This window comes from Cricetulus griseus, chromosome 2 (assembly GCF_003668045.3).
Source record: "Cricetulus griseus strain 17A/GY chromosome 2, alternate assembly CriGri-PICRH-1.0, whole genome shotgun sequence".
Taxonomy (NCBI): domain Eukaryota; kingdom Metazoa; phylum Chordata; class Mammalia; order Rodentia; family Cricetidae; genus Cricetulus; species Cricetulus griseus.
Window position 1 is genome coordinate 342,460,095 of NC_048595.1, and position 22,127 is coordinate 342,482,221.

The 22,127-nt window shown below is 42.0% G+C and overlaps 1 long non-coding RNA gene across 1 annotated transcript; it reads left to right on the top strand.

Annotated features, from left to right (window-relative positions):
- Window positions 1-384: 384 nt before the first annotated feature.
- LOC118238253 lies at window positions 385-16,542 on the top strand. The gene is made up of 2 exons (XR_004768045.1): window positions 385-727; window positions 15,667-16,542. It is a non-coding gene; the product is annotated as an uncharacterized LOC118238253 (long non-coding RNA).
- The last annotated feature ends 5,585 nt before the right edge of the window (window positions 16,543-22,127 follow it).

The window sequence follows — 22,127 nt, forward strand, 5'->3', positions numbered from 1 at the left end:
CAAATTTGCCAAAAGGTATTGTTTTTGTGATCTGCTTTTACTCTGGCCAGTGTTCCGGTTTTGAAGTGTTGATCTGGCTTTGGCGATTTCAGTGATAAGAATTCAGAACCCTAAAAACCCCTCCCCACAGTTCTTTAACTGCAGTCATCTGTTGGTACATGGTCGAGACAATCCACAATGAAACCTTTGTTCTTTGGGATTAGTACACATACATCAGGCAAAAGCTTGTTCAGGCAATCGTGTATTCCAAAGGTCTCAAGGGGGAGACAGGCTGTCTGTATCGTAATATGACTCATCTAAGGGTTAAATTCCTTGGTCCCTTTGAGGATCATGTGGTTAAACATACATTGGAGACTGTATTTTTCTTTCTTCATCTCCTCTTCCTCCAACAGCCTCAAGGGCTTGTTAAATTTTTCCTCCAATGTCTTGGCTAACTTCTTCATTGTTCCATTCCTGTCATTGCCATTGCCTTTCTCCACGTCCTACTTCACTGCGCTGGGAGACAGTGGGAGAATTTCAGTTAAAAATCTTCATGTGAGAGTTTTGGCTGACTAAACAAAGAGTGCACGGTCTGGTGGGGAAGACACACATTTGGAGATGACAGTGCTGTGACCAGGGAGCTCACACAGTGCTACAGACCACATGGAGGGAGGCCACACTGGGAATGCTCAAGCATGTTTTCTACATTGGAAGACATATTTAAAATCTCAGTAGCCCAAACTGAAAGGTAAGGGTGAACTAAATTGCTGAGTTTGAATGACATTGTAAGGGCTTTGGTCTTCAATCTGAGTTATGGGGAGCTGTGGGAGTTTTAAAGTGGCATTAAAGGTTTGTGTCTTTGACAGCTTTGTTAGTGACAGTATAGAGGATGAGGTGTGGGCTGAAAATCGGGCAAGACACGACTGAAGCAGAACAGATGAGAAATTCTATGGGCCTGAAATTAGGAGCAATGACTATGTGTAAGAGGAGGCACAACCAAGAGACATTTTAGGATTCAGACTCCACTGAGAGGAAGGTGAGTAGTAGATAAAATAGGATGCAGAGGTCAAAAAATATTGGTCATGGCCAGATGTGAGACAGAGCAGTGTCTGAGTCAACCCCAAGAGCCCCTAAGTCCCTCACTTTCAATGCCCAATGTGAATGGGGCACCCATAGTGAGGTGGGCAGAAGATTAGGAAGTAGGGAATAAAGATTATGGCAGGTTTTCCTTTCCAGGGACTGAGGGCCACATGGGTATCACAATCAACTAGATACAGCTGTTAAGTTCTGAACAGAAGGAAGAATGAGACAACTAGGGAACAAGAGAGTGCCTAATACTATACTAGGTTAGAGTTCAGGAAAGAGAAAGAGGAGAAAGGCATTCCTCTTGAACAGAGAAGTTAACAGGCTGGGGAGACATGTGCCATGTAGGAAAGGAAGGTGAGGATGTTACCTGGGCAGCTGAGAATGAAGACAGAGCTTGACGCATAAAAGCTTCTGTGAGTGGATACAAGTGAGACATATCCTATGGAAGAAGGCTAGATTGGACAGGACTCCATAGCGGGCTGGGAAGTTGGTCAAGGGAGGCAATGCCCAGAGCCTGTTTCTAGCACACTCAGTGGACACTTGTGTAGTCCAAGTACTTTTTTGGGGGTGGGTGGGTTTCGAGACAGGGTTTCTCTGTGTAGCTTTGGAGCCTATCCTGGCACTCGCTCTGGAGACCAGGCTGGCCTCGAACTCACAGAGATCCACCTGCCTCTGCCTCCCGAGTGCTGGGATTAAAGGCATGAGGCACCAAAGCCCGGCAGTCCAAGTTCTTTTTCATGATCCTCCTGCCCCACATGGTTAAGGAGAGGAGAAGAGTTTGGACTCATGTGAAAAGGTTGGCAGTAAATGCCTTCCACTTATTACTCTGGAGTGTGGAACATCTCTCAGCCATTAGCATTATGGATTGTATTACTTGGGACTCTGAATTTTCCAACTCTGAAGCAAACCTCCATGGAGAATGGAGTGAAAAGTGAGGGAGAGAGGGCAGTGTGGAGAGAGAAGGGTCCAGCTCACCTTGGTGTAGGTAGAGATGAGCAGATCCACTTAGTAGGGTAGGTCGTCTGCACTCAGGCACAAGTGGGGAGAGTGGGGACATACCTCAGGTGCAGGATAAAGTCATATTGGTAAATCAGGAAACCCATTTCTTTCTAATGTGGGAGCACTGTAGGCTTCTGGGCAGTAGGTGGTTAAAGTGCATTTGTGGGAAGATTATTCTGGCTGAGTGAAGGGCATTGAGTCTGATTATATTTACATTTCCAATTTCTGGATTCTTATGAAGCGAACAGAAGCTTTCGAATACTTTTCACGATAAGCATCCTCATTGGATACCCACAAGTCCCTTGATTTTTGGTGGTCTGGAGTTTGGAGTAACTGTAGGCACAAGCTAGGGAAACATGGCCCACAGCCTGAGTGAGTAACTAAACTCAGCCGGTGGTTTATCATTCCTGCTCCGTGTGCAGTGGCTTTTCCTGAGTGCTTTTTATCTATGTTTGCTTCAACTGCAGGGGACAATGTGTTCAGTCACCAGAATGGATACCTTCAAAGAGTTTTCTTGGCAAAATTCCATTCGCATGGTGATCTGTGACCTCACGTTACTGCTCCAGGGGCCCTGGTTTGGGACCTGATAGCTTAAGCTCTTGCCTGTCGAGGGAGCAGAGAGGCCATGTTTTGGAATGCCTCTCACTTCAGAACTGAAGAAACCTCCAGTTTCCTTGCTCAATGTTTTTCCAGATTATTTTCTTTTCGTTCTAAAATAATTTAGCCCATTGCCCTGGTTTTTGTCATGAACTCTTCAGGGACAGGCAGCTGAGTGTAATCTTTTCACAAACAAATCCAAAGTGGGAGGTTGGAGAGGAGCAGCGATGCACAAAGTGGGCTTTTCACTTGGCTGGCATAAAATCTGGAACTGTAAGAAGGAAAAAAAATGCAGGTTCAGACTTTCCTAAACTAACTCAAAGACTCGTTCCTACCAGTGATCATAATATTTATCTCATGCAAACTTTCACACATCTTAGTGTCATCTCAGACTCAAGACTGTTCAGTGTGGGCTCTGTATTCTCTCCTTTCATTTCTTGCCTCCCCCTTCTTCCTTTTTGTTTTCTTTCCTTCTTTCTTACTCTCTTGCCTCCCCTCCCCCACCATTGGCTGCAAACTCTTAGGCTCAAGCAATCCTCTTGCCTCAACCTCCCTAATAGCTAGAACTATAGGCATTTACCATCAAGCCCAACTTTTATTTATTTATTTATTTATTTATTTATTTATTTATTTATTTTTTTTATTGATTTCATTCTTGAAAGTGAGGCTCAGTGACCAACTCCTAAACCTTACAGAAGAGAAGTCCCACATCACAGTACTTTTTTCCTCCTGTGTAGCTCGACCAATTAGGGTGCAAATTCAAATACCCCAATTACTGTCTACATACCCTCCTCTAGCATTAAACCAGCCTTCAAAGATTCAGTCTGAGGAGTTACCAGGTGAAGGTGGGAGGGGCACGAAGGGATGGAGGCAGATGTTTCACTGCAACCTCAGAAAGGTAGGCTATGCACAGCCAGGGTCAGCCTGCAGAACAGGCTTCCCTGGCCAGAGAAAAAGTCTCCCCCAGAGGGCTTCTGACTCTTGCCTCTGATAGGAAATGTTGATTCTGAACTCGTCGTTGTAAACTAGTTCCTATTTTATGCTGTCAGGACACTTTGGAAGCTCAGTGTACAACAGCCATGTGCAACACTTGATTTTAAACTCCACATGTGTGAAAGCTGGGTGTATGTTCTGTGTGCTGAGTAGCTGGCATAGTGAGGGGAACACTGCTCCATTGTTTCAGAATACTTGTTCATTGAATAAACAAAGAAACTAACAAGTGGATGGATGGATGGATGGATGGATGGATGGATGGATGGATGGATGGATAAATGAGTGATGTTAGTACAGGGGAGAAACATCAGACATTAGACCTCCCAAGACTAAGTCAGGGAACAATTAACGGACACACTCTAGAATTTTCCTAAATTTTATTTGGGACACGGATCAGCAAGTGTGGCCATCTGGTGTCTATGCCACCATGGAACAGAAGTAAACTGGAGACAGGGAGGTGAGGTGCTGCTCCGGAAAGATAGAGAAGAAACCACTTCGATGTTGACCTAAGACCAGTGCAGAGTGTTGAGCACAGAGGCAACTCAGCCACTAACTGCACACACCTGGAGATCATCCCATTACACTAAACACAATACCTAAACTGGTAGTGAGAACCTCAGCATATGGAAATCTTATCAGTGTGAATTAGTTTATTCTCATACTGCACTGGACCACTGAGTATCAACCCTCTTCTGCATGTCAGTTTTATTTCTTCAGAGCCTTTCAGGAAACCCACTATTCTCTTTGACATAGCTTGCAGTTAGCACGTCTCATTCTGCTTCTATTTCACAAGACAAAGGGCCAGGTGTTCATCAGTGACAAACCAGTCTCTTTGAGAAGAATCCCCTCCCACGGAACACAAGGATCTTTCTGCATGCAGTATTGTAACATGAGAGGGAGGGGTGGAGAGGGATACTGTGGGCAAAGAGAGCAATGAAAGAAGAGACTTGAGAATGATAGGGATGTTGAGAAATGCAGTTTGTTTGTTTGTTTTTGCTTTTTTTTTTCAAGACAGGGTTTCTCTGTGTAATAGCTGTTCTGGAACTCACTCTGTAGATCAGGCTGGTCTTGAACTCACAGAGATCTGCCTGCATTTGCCTCACGAGTGCTGGGATTAAAGGCATGCGCCAATACTGCTTGGCTTGAGAAATGCAGTTCTTATTTTGTCATAGTGGAGAATTTCACAAGAGAGACAGAAATACATAACCTGGAAGATGTTGAGAGTTGTAGTCAGGCAATGAGAGGCAGGTGTTTGCCAGCAGGAGTGTGGGCCTTCCAATTCCTGTTTCATTGTCACAACACATTGATCATAGTCACTTCAGCTTTCTTTTTTTTTTCCTTTTTTTTTAGATTTTATTTATTTATTATGTATACAACATTCTGCTTCCATGTATATCTGCACACCAGAAGAGGGCACCAGATCTCATAACAGATGGTTGTGAGCCACCATGTGGTTGCTGGGAATTGAACTCAGGACCTCTGAAAGAGCAGTCAGTGCTCTTAATCTCTGAGCCATCTCTCCAGCCCCCTTTTTTCCTTTTTATGTTTGAATTAGAAAATTGTTTTACATGTTAATCCTAGTTCCCACTCTCTCCTCTCCTCCCCTGCCACCTCCCCCAACTAACACCCTACCTATTACATATCCTTTCTGCTATGGAAGGTGAGGCCTTCCATAGGGGGTCATCAGAGTCTGTCATACACTTTGGGATATGGCCTAGGCCCACCCCCGTGTGTCTTGGCTCAGAGAGTATTCCTCTATGTGGATTTGGCTCCCAAGGTCCAATGCTAGGGATATCACTCCAGCTTTCTTGGTGAGAAGAACACTATGCGAGGCCACCAAGGTGTCTGTGTTCTTAGAACTTAGTATTTGAGTATGCACATGGGTTTCTTTATTTACGAATATTTTAAGCAGGTGCTAGGTTGACAAGCTTAGAAACAAAGCACGATAGAAAAATTTGTGCCAAGCCCTGACTATATAATGTGAGATTCCAAAAAGCCATTGCACTCAAATTATTATTGGGAAACGGTTTCAGATTTAAAGAAACAGACAAAACAGGCAGAAGGTGATCTTTCCGAGATCTGGTTTACATTGAGTGTGAAAAGAAGATGGTGAAGAAAACCAGCGAGATGGGGTGATGTGGGCAACCCCAGAGCCTGTGAGGTGGAAGGAGGTAACAAGTTTGGGGCCAGTCTGAGCTACACAGTGAGAGAGTCCCCGTGGCAAAGACAAAACAAAAACAGCCCCCCCCCAAAAAAAAAGAGGAAAAGAAAACTGATAAGAATTTCAAACAGAAAAATCCACTCTTGTAAAACTTCATTCTAGTTTTCGTATTCTTTTACAATCTTTGTCAATATATCTGCATGTTTGAATTATAATTGAGGTTGAACAGGTTTGTGTTTGTGTACCAGCTATTGATTTTTATTTTCCTATGATCTATGTAATAATTGTCTTTGCTTAATTTTTCATTTATGTTGGTTGATATCAACTTTAGATCCATTAGATTTTTGCGATTATGGTTTTTCTTTCCAATTTGCTGCCTTTTGTTTTAATTGCCTTCCTGTTTCTGCCTTCACTGCTATGCAATGTCTGACAATATTCCTGTCAGCTGGGCTCCACATATGCAGTGGTGGCCCCATACGATTCTAATGGGATTGGAAGGTTCACATTACCTGTTATTTTTACTGTATTTACTTTAGGTAATTTCTCTAACTGCATAAACACAGTATTGCATTCTAGTTGCCAATTAGTGTTTGCTACTCTAACACACCACGCAGCTTGTAGCCTAGGAGCACTGGCTACTCCCTATAGCCTAGTTGTATAGAATGCTGCACTACCCGGGTTTGTGTAAGTACGCTGGATAATGTCAGCTTGATGACAAAATTACTCAATGACGAAATTCTCCAACCGGAGCCCTATCAAAAAGTGGTACATGTGTGTATTTGCTTTTCCTTTTCTTCCCGCTCAGAAGCCACTGATATCTTTATAGTTAAGTGAGAATACATAAAAACACAATGCAGAATCGCCACCTGTATGCTACAATACTGTCCACATAGTATTTGTTAGCCTTCTTCCTCTTTTTTTAAAAAAGTCTTTTCCATTTTTCTTTTGTCTGTTTTCTGTCCTTCCCTTTTCCTCCCTCCCTTCCCTCCTCCTTTCATTCTGTCTTCTCCTTTTTCTTGAGACGGGATTTCATGTATTCCAGGCTGGTCTCAAACCCACCCCATAGCTGATGAAGACTTTGAACTTTGGATCTTCCTGACTCCACCTTAAGTGCAGGAATTCCAGGCATATGACAGGTACTATCTGCTGACGAGATTGAACAATTGTTGGCATATTTCCTTTATGACTTCTGGGTCTTCCATTCTTAAAAACTCCATAGTCTACAATTACAGACCTACTCCCCAGGTTTCCTTGACAAGAGACTGGGTTGTTGTGGACGAGGAGTGAAGTTATTCTACACACAGTAAGTTTGATCAAATCCCTTCCTTATGGATTCCTATCATCCTAACAATCACCTCCAGCTCCTTACTGTGGTCTGCAGTGCCTAGAATAGCAGTCTCTCTGCATCACCTCTACCTTCTCTACTGCTCTCTACGCTTGGTCACAGGGATGTCCTCTCCAGGCTTCTCGTCACAGGCCTTTGCACTTGCTGTTCACGGCCTGCAATGCTTCTCTCAGAGGCTTGCACAACCCTCTCTTCCACAGCATCCATCTGCCCTGGCCACCTGTGACCTCCTACTCCTGGGGCTCATGCCTTCCCCAGCCACCTTAGTCCTTTCCCCACAGCTATGCTTCTGTTGAAAACATTCAGCATTCCTTCCCGTCCCATGCTGTCTTTATACCTGACTCCATTGAGACAGAATCTCAATAGGTGCTTGGACTTCATTCTGGAACTAGAGGAGTGTCGATCACAGAGTCAGCAAAAATTTGTTCAGAGAATGGGTTTATCAAGATAAATGGATTAATTTAGCTTGACAGAATACTATGTAACATTCGAAGTCCATTTTTTCTAAAGCTGCCTGTAGCTAGAAATATATGCAAGCAAAACACCTGTGCACATAGAATAAAAGTAAATTAATTAATAAAAAGAGAAAAAAAAAGAGAAAGAAAGAATGACAATGGTAGCTTAGCATTACTGGCAGTTTACATGTATGTTCTGGAGAGACCCTAAGGCAGATGAGTGACGCTCAGCCTTCCCAATGCTGTGACTCTTTAATATAGTTTCTCATGCTGTGGTGACCCCCAACCATAAAGTATTTTAGTTGCTACTTCATAACTGTGATTTTGCTATTGTCATGAATCGTAATGTAAATATCTGTTTTCTGATGGTCTTAGGAGACCCCTGTGAAAGGGCCCATCCACCGCAGAGGGGTCACCACCCACATGTTGAGAACTACTGCCCCAAGGAGACGCTGCAGGGTGAGGGCTGCTGAGATAAGCTTCCCAGACAGGCAGGCGGCAGGTGTATGCAGAAAATGCTAAGGATGTGATGAAACTTTGGCCTTCTTTCCCCCACTCTCATTATCGGCTGTGTTGCAAGCTGAAGCTCTTCGACAGGAATTCTAGATCGTTGACTATTGCCAGCTTCAAAGGGATAGAGGGAGAAGATGCTTGACCACTCTTATCTTGGTAGATTTCTATCAGAGAGTGGGTCTGCAGATCCGAAGGCCCCGAGCTTTGCAAAGGAAGGTACAGGCAGTCACACAGGATACATTCCTCAGGCCACACGGGGGATACCTTGGGGGCAGGGCAGCTGGCACCCAACAGCAGGTAATTAACCTTTTGTTTGTGCAACTGATTGTTCCTGGAGAATTCTCTTAGCTCGTTGTGAGGCTATCTAGTTGATATTAGCCTTTAAAATTCCCTCCCTATGCTTGCCTGGCGCTCAGAGCTGACCTTCCTGTAAACGGGCCGAGTCACAGCTGCACTGACCTTCTTAGTGGCTGCCACTGATTTCCAGCTTTGTTCCTCAAAGTGTCATCATTGGCCTCTTCTCCCAGAAGCTAGATTGAACGTATACTCTTATCCAGAACCCGCTGAAACATACTCTGCATTTTCACAGACCAAAGATCACTTCAGGCTGTCGGTGAGTCCTGTCTGTTCCTCAGAGCTTTGAGCTATTGTTCCAAACATGAAACCTACCGATACTGCAGGTAGACAGAGCTTAGCACGAAGCGTGTTTCGGGTGTCTCACATCACTCCTGTGCTCCCTTCCCTGAAGCCCTCCCGTCTTCCTGCAAATCTTCGCTTAACATAATCATAAGCGTTATTCATCTAGGTCCAAGCCAGTGTCACCTCCTCGGGGAAACCTTCATTCCTCCTGAAGAATCAGCCACTCTGTCAGGGATCTCACCGTCACTGCTTTTACTTGGGTGTGGTGTGGTCGGTACTTAAAATTTCCCTCACTTTACACAGTAGCCCTCTCTGACCCCTGACTCCATCTGTGGTTCTCTCTTTCACAGCCTCACAGTCACCTGTGGTCAACCAGAGCCCAAAAATAGGAAATGGAAAATTCCAGAAATAAGCAACTCATAAGATTTAACTTGTATGGCATCCTGAGTAGTGTAATGAAATAATTTTTATTTCTATATAGTTATGATTATTCAGCTACTATTATTGCTTATTGTATGCTGTACTTACAAATAAACATTTACCTTAGGTATGTTAAGCACAGAAAACACCCATGAATATTGGGCTTGGTGTTACCCAGTCTCACCTTGAGGTCTCGAAGTGTGTCCTCCACAGGTAAGTCAAAGGTTGGCACATGTCTGCTTTGGACTTATCCTGCATGCTGTAAAGGCAAAAAACTCAACCTTCTACGTGGATGGTGGTGGCTCATGCCTTTAATTCCAGCATTCAGGAGGCAGAGACAGGCAAATATCTGTGAATTTGAGGCCAGCCTGGTCTACAAAGTGAGTTCCAGGACAGGCTCCAAAGCTACACAGAGAAACCCTGTCTCAAAAAACAAAACAAACAGACAAACAAAAAAGAACTCAGCCTTCTATGAATTCCTTTAGTTCCTAAGCCAGTACTGAGTATATTCCAGATGCTTAACACAACCTTGTTAGGAGGTATTAGAAGATGATGCTACTTGTGATGTACCTGAAGCATATTTATCCTTCCTGCCTCCAGTATCTTTGTCTGCATCCACCCAATAACAAGACTATGATGCCCATTGTTGACTTGCACCCAATTCAGCCTTTTAAAACGTTGACTTCTTCTTTTTTTCCTCTAAAGACACAAACCTTCTGGTTCAAATAACAAAATAACATTAAGAAGACCATTAAAAACTATTAAAATAAACAATTTCATCAAGATTACAGTATACAAACCTGATACACAAATATAAATTAGAGTCATGTAGAGAAACAGAGCAAATTGAATGAAATTGTGATGACAATTCTAGTTATCACAGGACTTAATCACTTAGAAAAAATTAGCAAAATATGTAAACCCTGTATTCTGCAAAATAAGAAAATATTACTAAACTAAATTAAAGAAGCTGGGGCATGGTGGTGCACACCTCAGAGGCAGGATACTTCTCTGAGTTCAAGGACAAAGAGAAGATACAAATGAATGGAAAGGTGTGCTATGACCATGGATTGAAAAGCTTGATCTTGTTCAAAGGCATGTATTTCTTTATTGTAAGACATTCACAAGTCTAAAACCCATAGAACAAGCATCAGAAAGACAGGCAGGGCTCTTGGGTGTGAACGGAAACTGCAGCCCATACAACCACAGGTGGGATGTTTTGTTCAGGGATATTGCACTTCTGCTCTTAATGTGTCTCCAGTAACTGAATCACACCCACTGAGATTATGCATAACTTTCATGTCAAAATAACTTCACAGCAATTCCTAAGCTAGTGTTCGATTGAATCCACAAGCAGTGCACTCTAGCCAAGACGACACATTAACTCATCATTGTGTGCCAATAGTTCCCAAATTGATCTACATATCCAGTGCTCTGCCTACTCAGTCTCACTCTTCACTCTACATAAATTGATAAAATGATCCTAAAAGTCATACAAACAATTCAAGGGATACAGAAGACACAAGACAATTTTTTGCTTGCTTTTTATTAAAAATGAAATAAGACAATACCTTAAACACAAAAGTGTAAAGATGGAGGACTTTTCACTTTCACAATTAATACAAAGCTACAGTAATTGAAGTATATCAATAGCTGAAGTATTATATAATATTTGGATTTATTACATCATTTGCATTCTTTTAACATAAGACATACAAACTGTCACTGATACTTGTAGACTATAATGTATGTCTCAAGGAATATTATATATATATACATATATATTATTTTGAGTATATATTTTTTTAGTTAAAAAATAGAATTGAGAGTTGAGATATGGACTCATATTTCCAGATGATTGACATTTTTATTGTAATAAGACATGCATAACATTTATCAACTTAACAACTAAATGCATAATACAGTATAATTTATTGAGTGACCACGATTGAAAAGATATCTAGAATATTTTCACCTTACAGAACTAAATCTCTATATCCATTGAATAACTGACCTCCATTTCTGTAATCTCACTGAACAGGAAACTTACTAGCTATCAGGATCCTATCATCTGTGTTCCTATGGAGTCATATGTAGCCAGTGAGCCTCGAGGGATCTGCCTATCTATCCCACTCCCACCAGCACCGAGGCTGCTGGCCTGTATATGCTGCTTGCCTGGCTCTTTACATGATGGTAGGGGTCAGAACTCAGGCCCTCATGCTTTTGTGACAGGTACTTTAACTGACTGAGCTGCCTGCCCAACCCATTTTTAAAAACCTTTTTACATGATGTTTCCCTCTCTGTCTAGATGGTTTTTTAATTATACATTTTATTAAGGTATATAATGAAATACAGATTACTTTGTTCCAGAAGTTTAATCATTTATCCAGGTTATATCATGAGTTTATTATGTTGTATCAATTTTGACTGGTGTACATTTTGCTGTTGTGCTTTTACAAGTGTGTAGATTTTGTATTTTCTTCATTTTCTCATTTTTTTCAAAGACACCAATTATATTTAAATTGAGCTATGCCTACTTTTATGACTATAATTGCTACAGTTTGGATCTTGAATGTTCACCAAATGGCCACGTGTTGGAGTTTTGGGCTCAGTTCGTGGTGGCACTGGATGATTGTGGAACCTTTAGAAGAGGGGATCTAGTGACCGGAAGTATGTCCTTGAAGGTTACACTGGGACACCAGCCTCTCTCCTTTTGATTCCTGGTTACCATAAACTTAACAGGCCTCTTTCACCACATGCTCCTATTAGTAGAAAACCAGAAAAACACCTGGGTCTTTGGGTGATGTTGAAGGAACCAGCTCCCCATTTCGGCAGCCATAACAGCCTAACATGTGCTTGCCTGACCTTGCCTTGGTCACTAGGAGGTCAGATGCCTGCCTCGTGGCAAGGAACCAATCAGAAGTTAGCTGGTGGTACTATGCTTTACGGCTCTGGGTGTGCTTTACGGACAAGTGCACAGCAATGACATGCAGAGCATAGCAACCGCCCTGGGAGGGCCTATGGGCCATAACAACCAGTTGACCAATCAACACAGGGCAAGTCCTCCAAGCCTTGAGGCACACCAATCCTGAGCCTGTGCATACCCTTAGATACTCCCCTTGTGCCCTATAAGATCTCTATCCCATGGCTTCTTGGCGTCTTTCCCCAGCCATCCGCCATGGTGGGTGGATGAAAGGCCCGAGCTAACCTGGGGTTAGCTCGGTAAACAACTGCAATAAAAGACTCATTGCTTTTGCATCGAAATGGGCCTCTTGGTGATTTGGGGATTCAGAATTTGGTCACAACAATGTGACCTAAGAGGCCACCTCACTCCTCAGAATATCTTCTCAGTCAAAGAGCCGAAAGGGAGCTGAAGAAAGGTTAAGAATTTTAAGGATGAAGTCAGAGGACAGCAAGAATATGGGGCATACCTTCCATGGTGGGCAAGATGAGCGAAGCAGGAAGTTTTTAATGAAGTGAGAATGAGGAAATGAATACAGGGGGCAGACTGGAGAGATCTGTTGTCTTGCATTTTTTTATATTGTGGCTTATATTGAGGATTAATGCGGAGCCAATGTGTCACAGACCTGTGAACATAAAGAAAACAAGCATGTACACATTATACCTACCCTCTGCCTTTGAGGCAAACTGAGGAAGAAATAACTAACCACTTCCCATTATTGTTGGTTTAAGTTTGTAGTCAGCTAAGAGCTACCCCGTGTTGCCCAAACCCAGGGGTTATGTCTAAGACAGGCACGTGTAAACCACTCCTATTGTTTGTCAGTTCACATGCAAGCTTTGGATCAGCCATGAAAGACCCTGTGCTGGCTTCTTTCAGATTTTGCAATGGAATAGAAATTCTTGGATGTGTTTCACACTGGGGATTTTCCATTGCTTAACGAAAGACAAGAATTTGAAAGCATTAAGTGTATCTTTCAAAATCTGCCTCCTTTCCAATTCCTTAACTCTTTAGTTACCCTAGGACATGAACACCCGTGATGTACCATGAGCCCAAGGTGACAGAACCAAGTGACTGTAGACTGAAATCTCTGACCCCATGGCACAAAGTAAACCTCTCCCTCCTATTTGGTCACAGCCATGCAAAGGTAGTGCATTATCTTATCACAAGTCACTTAATTTCTTTTCTTATGCCTCTGTGTTTCCTCTTTTTATCTCAAGATATGGCTTGGTACCACGACTAGTAGATAAATATATTTCATTTCTTTCTGCACCTGGTTTACTTATTTGATATACAGTGGAAAAAGTACTGTTTTAAATATACCTGTTAATGCTACAAATCCCTTTTCATTTCATGTTGCTTTTGCCCTTATGATATCAAGCTTCTTCTATAGTGCACATTGTAAGAGGATCTGATTCTGTGTCTAGGTTTTTCTCTTAGTCTTTCATTGCTGCTCCTTTGGGATGCTGTTTTCATGGAATACTGGCTTCCATTCTCTCTCTCTCTCTCTCTCTCTCTCTCTCTCTCTCTTGGATGTGTCTTTGTGTATCTCTGTGTGACTGGATCTGAAGTGTGCCTCTTTTAGACAGCAAATAGTTGGATCATTCTATTTTGTTGTTTCTGCCACTTTCTGTCCCTTTTATACCTACACTTCTGAGATAGGACTAGGGCTGTGTCTGTGCTAGGCAAATGCTCTGAGATTTGCCTAGTAGTCAACCCTTCCTTTTGATGAGAAATTTTCATCCATTTACATTTAATGTAATTATGGGTAAGAAAGGACTTACAGCAGCTATTTTTGTTTTTTTCTTTGTGTCTTATATCTTTTCTTTCCTTCATTTCCTTTGTTATTATCTCTCTTTGTATTTACTTGATTTTTATGGCAAACAGCTTTGTCTTCTCATTTTCTTTGCATATTCTTCAATAAGAAGTCTTTTATGAATAATGTGGTGACTACTTCTTAAACCTGAGATTGGTACCAGTTCCAACTTCAGCACCATAATAAAATACTGTTTTAGCCCCACCTTCTTTTATATTATTATTGTTAGAAGTTATATTACTCTATACAATGTACTCATAATACATAACATGTACTATGCATAACATAGAATTATAATTTTAATGCATTTTCCTTATATATCATATAGGAAATAAAATGTGAATGCACAAGGGAAGAGTGACTATAATTATGTGGTTGGAGTCTGCTTCCCTGATATAGGTGTCTGACTTCTCTCTCTGTGCTTCAGTTCCACATTATAAGAGAAGATATTTGTGAGTGTTAAATGATAAAATATATAATGCAAGTTTATCTCTGCATTATAAGCATATCACTGTTTGTTTTTGTGGTTATTAGCAACATAAAAATAAGTTTTCTTCACTCCAGATTTATAAAAATTATTATTGGGTCTGGATACAGAATATTATCAAATTAATTTTTAACATCTAATAGCATGATCATAGCATTGTCTATTTTTAACTTATGAAGCAAAATCAGTTACATATCTGCCTTGTATTCCTGGGATAAAGCTAGTTGTTTATAACACATTTTTTTCTTATGGTGTACTCCTAAGCCTTACATTTCTAATATTATACTTTGAATTTTACAGCTACATTTTAAGTAAATTTATGTGACACATTTGTCAATGATTGCTACCAGGTAGTACTAGCATAATAAAATAAATTAGGAAGTTAGCTATATAATTATTGTTTTGTTTAATAGCATAGAACATTGCCTCTGTGGTATCAACAGTTGGAATTTCTTATCAATTTTTTGTGGTTTAATATAAATCATCAATTTTATAAATGTTTGATGGCCTCAGAAAATAGTGATGAATTTCCTACAAGAAATAAAAAGTCTCCCTTTGTGAGTGTAGATATTCAGCTTTGCTATATTATATAGACCCTCTTCATTCTAACTTATTCACTTTATTATTTCACTTGCCAAAGGAAAACAGGAGTTCACGTGTTCCTATTAATACTGTTTTCTATTAATTCTCAAAGTTCACTGTGCTTACTGATCCCCTAGGATCAGTAAGTTGTAGTTGAAATCAAGGTGGACTGGTCGAGCAAGACTGCAGTCATCATCTTCTACACAAGCTTTCTGTCTCCCCTGCAGATCCCAAATTCCAGTCTGTCTCCATACTCTTCTCTCTAGATGCTGTCAAGGTGATGGTACTCTGTTAACTGGAGTGCCACTCACAGGGTTTACTTTGCACAACTGGCAGTGACATCTTAACCAAGGACATTGCCTGAGGCTGGGAAGCGGCTCTGTGGGTAAAATGCTTTGTTTCACAATTACAGGGAGCTGTGTTCAGATCTGCAGAACCCATGTAAAAGCTGGGTTCAGCTGCATCTGTAACCCCAACACTGGTGGGGAAGAAGGAAACAGGAGGAGCCTGGGGGCTCACTGAGAAACTAATTTAGTGGCATCGGACAGCTACCAGATCAATCAGTAGCCTGTCTCAAAAAATAAGATGGAGAGTAATAAAGGAAGACATCTGACATTGACCTCTTACTTCCACAGGTGCATGCCTGGGTGAGCACAGCCATACCGACCACACATACAAAAGAAAGACATTCTCTATCAACTCCAACCAAGCTGGAGTTGGTTCTTCCAGAGGAGCTAAGAATGGTGACCAATTGACTTCCATGACACTGAATAAGTGATGTCTTGCTTTATGATATTTGGCTTCTGTTATTACAAATAATTAATACCAGATAAAGTTGGGCCATGATAAATGCTATGATAATCTCTTTAGGGCAAAGGACTGTGTGCTGTATGAAACATTCAAAATTGGATTTTTTTTTTCTACTAAGACTCTGAAACTTCAAAGGCAGCCTGATGACTGTACATGGAAAAGAGTTTTCTTGGAACATGGCCAACCTTTTCTTAGTTGATTGTTTCTGAATTAATCTTATTTAATCATCTCTGATGCCCTGCACTGTGGCTCCCTTTCGCACAGATTGGATGGTTCTCTGGCCGGACTGCACGGAGCATGTTTTGGGAGGTAAGATGCAGCAAACGTAAACTGAAGTGGATGGCTCTCCTTCGAGGACAACATTTATTTCCGCCAGATCCTGACTGACTTCCTGAGAGCCTACGGTTCCAGACAGCAATCAGAGGATAGTGTTGCTAAATTGGTCAGCACAGAAATTTTGAGATTAAAACCCAAAGTCCAGAATTCTTCAGCAGATGGAGAAATGGAGTCTGAAGGAGACTGACTTACATTGAGGGTTGGCTATGAATTAGAGGCAGGTCAAGGCAAGAAAAGCCCAGGTCATCCTTGACGGACTCATATTCTACAGGAGGTACAGAGACTTTTGTCTTTCCCGATTGTTTCTACTCCTGGTTCCAAATCCCAGGTTTTGCTGATGAAATAAACTGAGAGATGGAGTTTAAGTGGTCCTCACATAAGGAAATGAAGATACAGGGCTCCAGGGATAAGGAGGATTGCCTGAAAGCGGCCTCCACATACCAAGGAGTCTCTTCCCCTTTCTTGGTTCTTCCCTGAACTCCATATTCAGTCAAATTTATTTCTCCTCAGAGTCCTTTTAGTCTTTGCTTAATGAGACTGCTGGTTGCCAAGGGTGGGATTGCCATTCAGTTATGCACAGCTTGTATTCATCTTCCTGAGAAAGGACATGGCATATGAAAGGATTGCCAAGGGCAACCGTGGTGGCATTTCTGAGAGAGCAGCGGCATTCCCAGCAGTGAGAGGAAACACCAAGTGCTCAGTAGCGGATGGAGGGTGGTGATGGCAGGAGGCAGGACTCCTAGAGGAATTACAACACTCCTACACTGCCAGGCCTCTAGTGCCCATTAGACCTGCTTGTTTTGTAAGCATCCGGGAGTCTGGTTTGCAGGATATACCTGAGCCAAGTTTAGGCTGGAAGGAAATTTGTGGGGAGGAAAATTTGCTTAGTTGCAAATGAGTTAGAACAGCCTGATGCCCTTCGTAGATCAAACAACACTTCACTGCTGGCTACTGGCTTTAGATACCCAAACCGATTCTTCATTGAGGCCCATTGCTAAGAAATGCAGCTCTTTGACTTGCCTATAGTAAGGCACCAAACAATGCCCTTAAAGGCTCAGCAATGACTTGGAATAGAACTTGTGGAGTGTGTAGCCTGGCCAGGACAGAGTAGCTGGCAAGCTGGCTGGACTCAGTCTTCATGTTTTAGACCAGAAGCAAAGAAAATGGCTACTCTTAACTCTGTTGTCTGTGTATTGCTTGGGGAGACAGTGGGCAAAAGAAGCTGCTGTTCTGTGTTGTAGGCACTTTTGGTGGTTCCAACCACATTCTCCCCTCACCTCAGTGCCTCAATTCTGTACAAACCCTACATTTCCTCTCGGGGGGGGGGGGGGGGGGGGGGAAAGGCTTTGTAGCAATGCATATGACAGGAAATACATAGTTTGATTGGGATGAGTTTCATTTTTAATTAATTAAGCTGGTTCCTTCTTCAAATTCAAACTTTAAACACAGAGCCACAGTTTAGAGAACAACTCCCCAAATTAGAAAGGAAACCTCACGTTTTTGTTGAGGTATAAATGACATTAAAATAAACTACATTCTTAAAGGGTGCGATTTAATGTGCTTTGACGTATGGATCACCACTTGATTATGGTGAAATCATCACCACATAATGAAAACATTCATCACTTCCTCCCCAGATTTCCCTCGTGCTCCTTTGCAGTCAACCGTGCTCCCTTTTCCTGACCCAGCCTATGGACCCCTAGCATCCCCAGGCAGCAGGCACCAGTTTACCTTCATCTTAGTTTCCATTTTCTAGCAGTTTATATAAATAAAATCACATAGCGCACACTCTTTCTTTGGTCCAGTTCCTTCTGGTGAACTTTATTAGTTTGTTGTGTTCAAAGAATTTACGCACTTAATTAAGTGGCTGAAATCATTACTATGGAGTTGCACATAACACACCCTTACTGTTGTTTTGTTTTACTATCTGTAGATTTAGAGATACAGATGTCTTACATTCCCAATATTAGTGATCTCTGTCGTCCCCATTGTTTCCCCCAGTTTTTCTAGAGAGAGGGGCCATCGGTCTTACTGACTTTTCAAGCCGAAAACTATTGTTTCCAGAGATTTTTTTCTCTTCTGTTTTTCTGTTAGTTGACCTTTGCTCTGATATTTATTATTTCTTCTGCTTTGCTTTACTTCTTGGGTTTAATTTCTTCCCCCTCCAGTTTCTTAAGATGGAAGCTGAAGTCATTGACTTGAGGACTTTCTGCTTCCTAATGGAAGCAGTTACTGATGCGTGTCAGGGGAAAAAATGACTTCTTTCTCTCCACTCCCTTACTTCCGTGACCCTACAGGTGTGGGCGTTTGTCTCCAGCAGTGAGTACGAAACTAGTGCTGGAGTTGACAGCTGTGTGGGCTCTGAACCAATCTAGTCTGGAGTCTTTCTACCCAGAGACAGTCTCAGATCCCACCAGCTGAGGACTCAGTCCCAGGACTTCCCCCTTTTCAGATGCCAGTTTCAAGCCTGAGTTTCTCACCCACCAGCTACAAATTAGGGTCCCCCAACACCATTCTTGAACTAGATCAACTTGCCTGAGTGGATCATAGAACTCAAGGAAATACATTGGCTGGTTTATTATAAAGTATTCTGAAGGATTCAGAGAAAGAGATGCGTAGAATGAAATATGGGAGAGGAGAAGAGAGAAGGAGGGGGAGGCATCTAAGCTTTCTGGATACATCCTACCCAGTAGGGACCTCCCATCTCCAACTACCCACAGCTTTCTGCACCCTTTGAGTTTCCCTTTGAGTCTCAGCATGATGACTTCATTGTATATGTGATGCTGATTGCATGCATAGGGAAGCCGACAAAAGCCTACAGGTATCTTGGCCTCTGCTCCATCCTGGTATAGGTAAGCTCCCTGTGGATTGAAGAAGTCTTAAGACTTCCTCAGAAGTCTTTTTCTCAGACAAGGGTAAGTTACAGATTTTAATTACTTTGTGCTAATTTTTATTTTTCTTTTTAAATTTGTTTTTTGTTATATTATTTGTCTTTTGCCTACATGTATTTCTGTGTGCCATTTGCATGCCTGGTGCCTTCAGAGGCCAGAAAGTGGCACTGGGTTCCCTGAAACTGCTAGTACGGTTGACTGTGGGTTGCCATGTAAGTGCTGAGTACAGAATTCAGGTTCTTTGAGAAAGCAGCCAGTGCTTTTAGCCAATGAGCACTCTATCCAGCCCCACAGAGAGATTCTTTATGGCTAGCTCCAACACAGAAGGAAGGGCGTGTGTGTGTGTGTGTGTGTGTGTGTGTGTGTATTGATATTAGAGTTTCTATGGCTTGCCTTGGAGAAGAGAAATTGTAGTTTCTCTAACCTGTCTTGGGGAGGGAGTTATGTACTAGGAGTCATAATCAAAATTAAAAATATATATTTTTGAGAGGTAGAAACTGAAACCTGAAAACATAATTATTTGTTGTAAGTTTAGAAAATTTCTTCTTAGCATTCTGCCAGCCTTTTAACTGTATTTTTAAAGTTTTCTTACTAACTATTTACATTTCAGAATTGTCACATCCTCTTGAATGGCTGACCCCTTTATTATTCGAGTCTCTTTCTTATCTGTGACAATATTCTTCATTCTAAAATCTACCTGTCTGATAGTATGGTACCACACCATACTGTTCTAACTGTTAACTGGGTATATTTTTTCCTGTCTAAGTTATTTTCCTGTTGTTTCTATAATAAATCATCACAATCCTCCATCCTCACAGATTAGTTCTGGTATGTAAATTATGTTGTAAATGAAGTAATTTATTATTTTTAGAGTTATAGAGTTAGGATGTCCACAGTCAAACAGGACTAAATCAGTGTTGAGTCTTTCTAGGGAGCTCTGGGAGAAGATGGATTTCCTTGCTGGTTTGTTTGTTTGTCTGCTTGCTTGCTTTTAGAGGTCTTGGCCCAGGGTCTCTCCTTCCCTGTGGCTGGTATGGGAGGAATCAGAGCAGTGGCGACTTGATGTATCCTGGTTCGCAAGGAGTAAGGCGTTGCATAAACATCAAGTGATGCTTCTCTTCTACTTATCAAAGTATTTCGGGATATTTAACCCAGAGAAGGGAGGACCCAATAAAACAAGATAGTTATAGTAGCTATTTGAAGAACTTTGAGGGAAAAAGCAGAAGCATGTGCTGGACAGCTAACAAAACCTAACTCTCCATCTCCATGTGGATGCCACACACGCAGCCAAACATGAGGCATGTTGAGTGGGGGAGGAGCTGTTGCAAAGGGCAGATGTATGTGCACATCACCAACTGCCATCCTGTAGCGGGCAGGGAAGTCCAAACATACAGACACAAAGGACAGACCCCTGCAGCCTTAGGCACAGGGTTAAGGATGAGAGCTGGGGTTGTATTGGTGATCTTCCCCTATCCCCTGCTGTCCTTGCCATTGTGTGGAAGTTCTTATAGCCCAGGGATTTCTTTCAGAAAATGAGAAGTATGTGAATTTGAATTCTTTTTGTCCAGTCAGCTCTTTCAGCTAGTGACCACCAAGAGGTAGAGAACAGATCCTTAGGTAATTTTGCCCCTTGTGATTGACAACTTAGAGGCAGCCATTCTCACTGACTCCTTGATTCCCAAGTGGGCCCAACTCTGATTATTCACAGCAAATTTGGCTTGAGCATATGTGGCTCATTCATTGGCTTTTCTTTCCCCTCTTCCCAGCTGTCTTTGTTAGGGTTTCTATTGCTGTGAAGAGGCACCATGACTACCGCAACTCCTATAAAGGAAAACATTTAATTGGGGCTGGATTACAGTTTCAGAGGTTTAGTCTATTATCATCATGGTGAAAAGCATGATGGCATCCAGGTAGACATGGGGTTGGAGAAGGATCTACAGGCAGCAGGGAGAGGGAGAGAAAGAGAGAGGGAGGGAGGGAGGGAGGGAGACTTGAGCTTCTGAAACCTTAAAACACACCCCCACAGTGACACACTTCATTGGACAAGGCCACACCTACTCAAAGAAGACCACACCTCCTAATAGGTCACTCCCTATTGACTTATGAGGCATTTCATTCAAATTGCTACACCAGCTCTCTTCTACTGTAATTTTTCTTAGCATTATCGTGCCCTCTAAACTTCTTGGACTTGAGTCCATATCAGTCCAAACTATATAGACTCAGGAAATAAGACAGATATATGGTGAAAAAACCTCACATTTGATGTACATGTCCCATTAAAACAAGAACATCAAAAGGAAAGCTGTAACCTCCTCCAATGAGGTTAAAGGGCCCGACTGTAATGAGATTCCTGGCAAGGAGAATGTTTTCTAAGTGTCTCATAGGACAGGACTATGAGACCATCAAAGGTTTAAATGCTCTGAAACTTATCATCAAAGCTTGCTCAGGGATGGAGAAGCGGATGTATTGACAACCCTCTCAGGCTCATTCTAGAGGGCTTTGGTGGCTGCAGCTTTGTGTTTTACTTGTTGGAAATGCCTTTGGCCTTGCCAGAGAGCCTGGGGTTTCCATAGTTTTTATACACAAACTTTGAGGTTCACTGTCTCTTGGGGGATAGCAGTGCCAAAGGAACTGCTTAAGGATGAAAGTGCTTTGGAGGGGGTGGATGCTCTTGCTGGGAAGCAGGTTTGACAATGACACCTTACAAAGGTCAAAGAGCACAGAGCACAGAGTACTGGGACTGGCTAATTTACTAAGTGGGGTCAATCACATGTATTCACATTCCTCCTTTATTCCTTTCCTCTTCCGGGACTTCTCTTCCCTGCAAACATTTCCCCATTTCCCCCAGATTAGGAGAAAAATGTTCAAAGAATATGAAGGAATTTCCCAGGTGTCACAGGTAGGAGGATGGCTTGAGACATAATCTACTCATTGGAGTAGGCTAATTCTCATCTGAAGGTTTGGCTCATCCTACAAAATCTGAGGTGTAGTTCAGAAGTCTGCTGTTTTATTTCCCCTGAAAACGCTCATTCCACACAAAAAATGTCAACTTCTGTGAC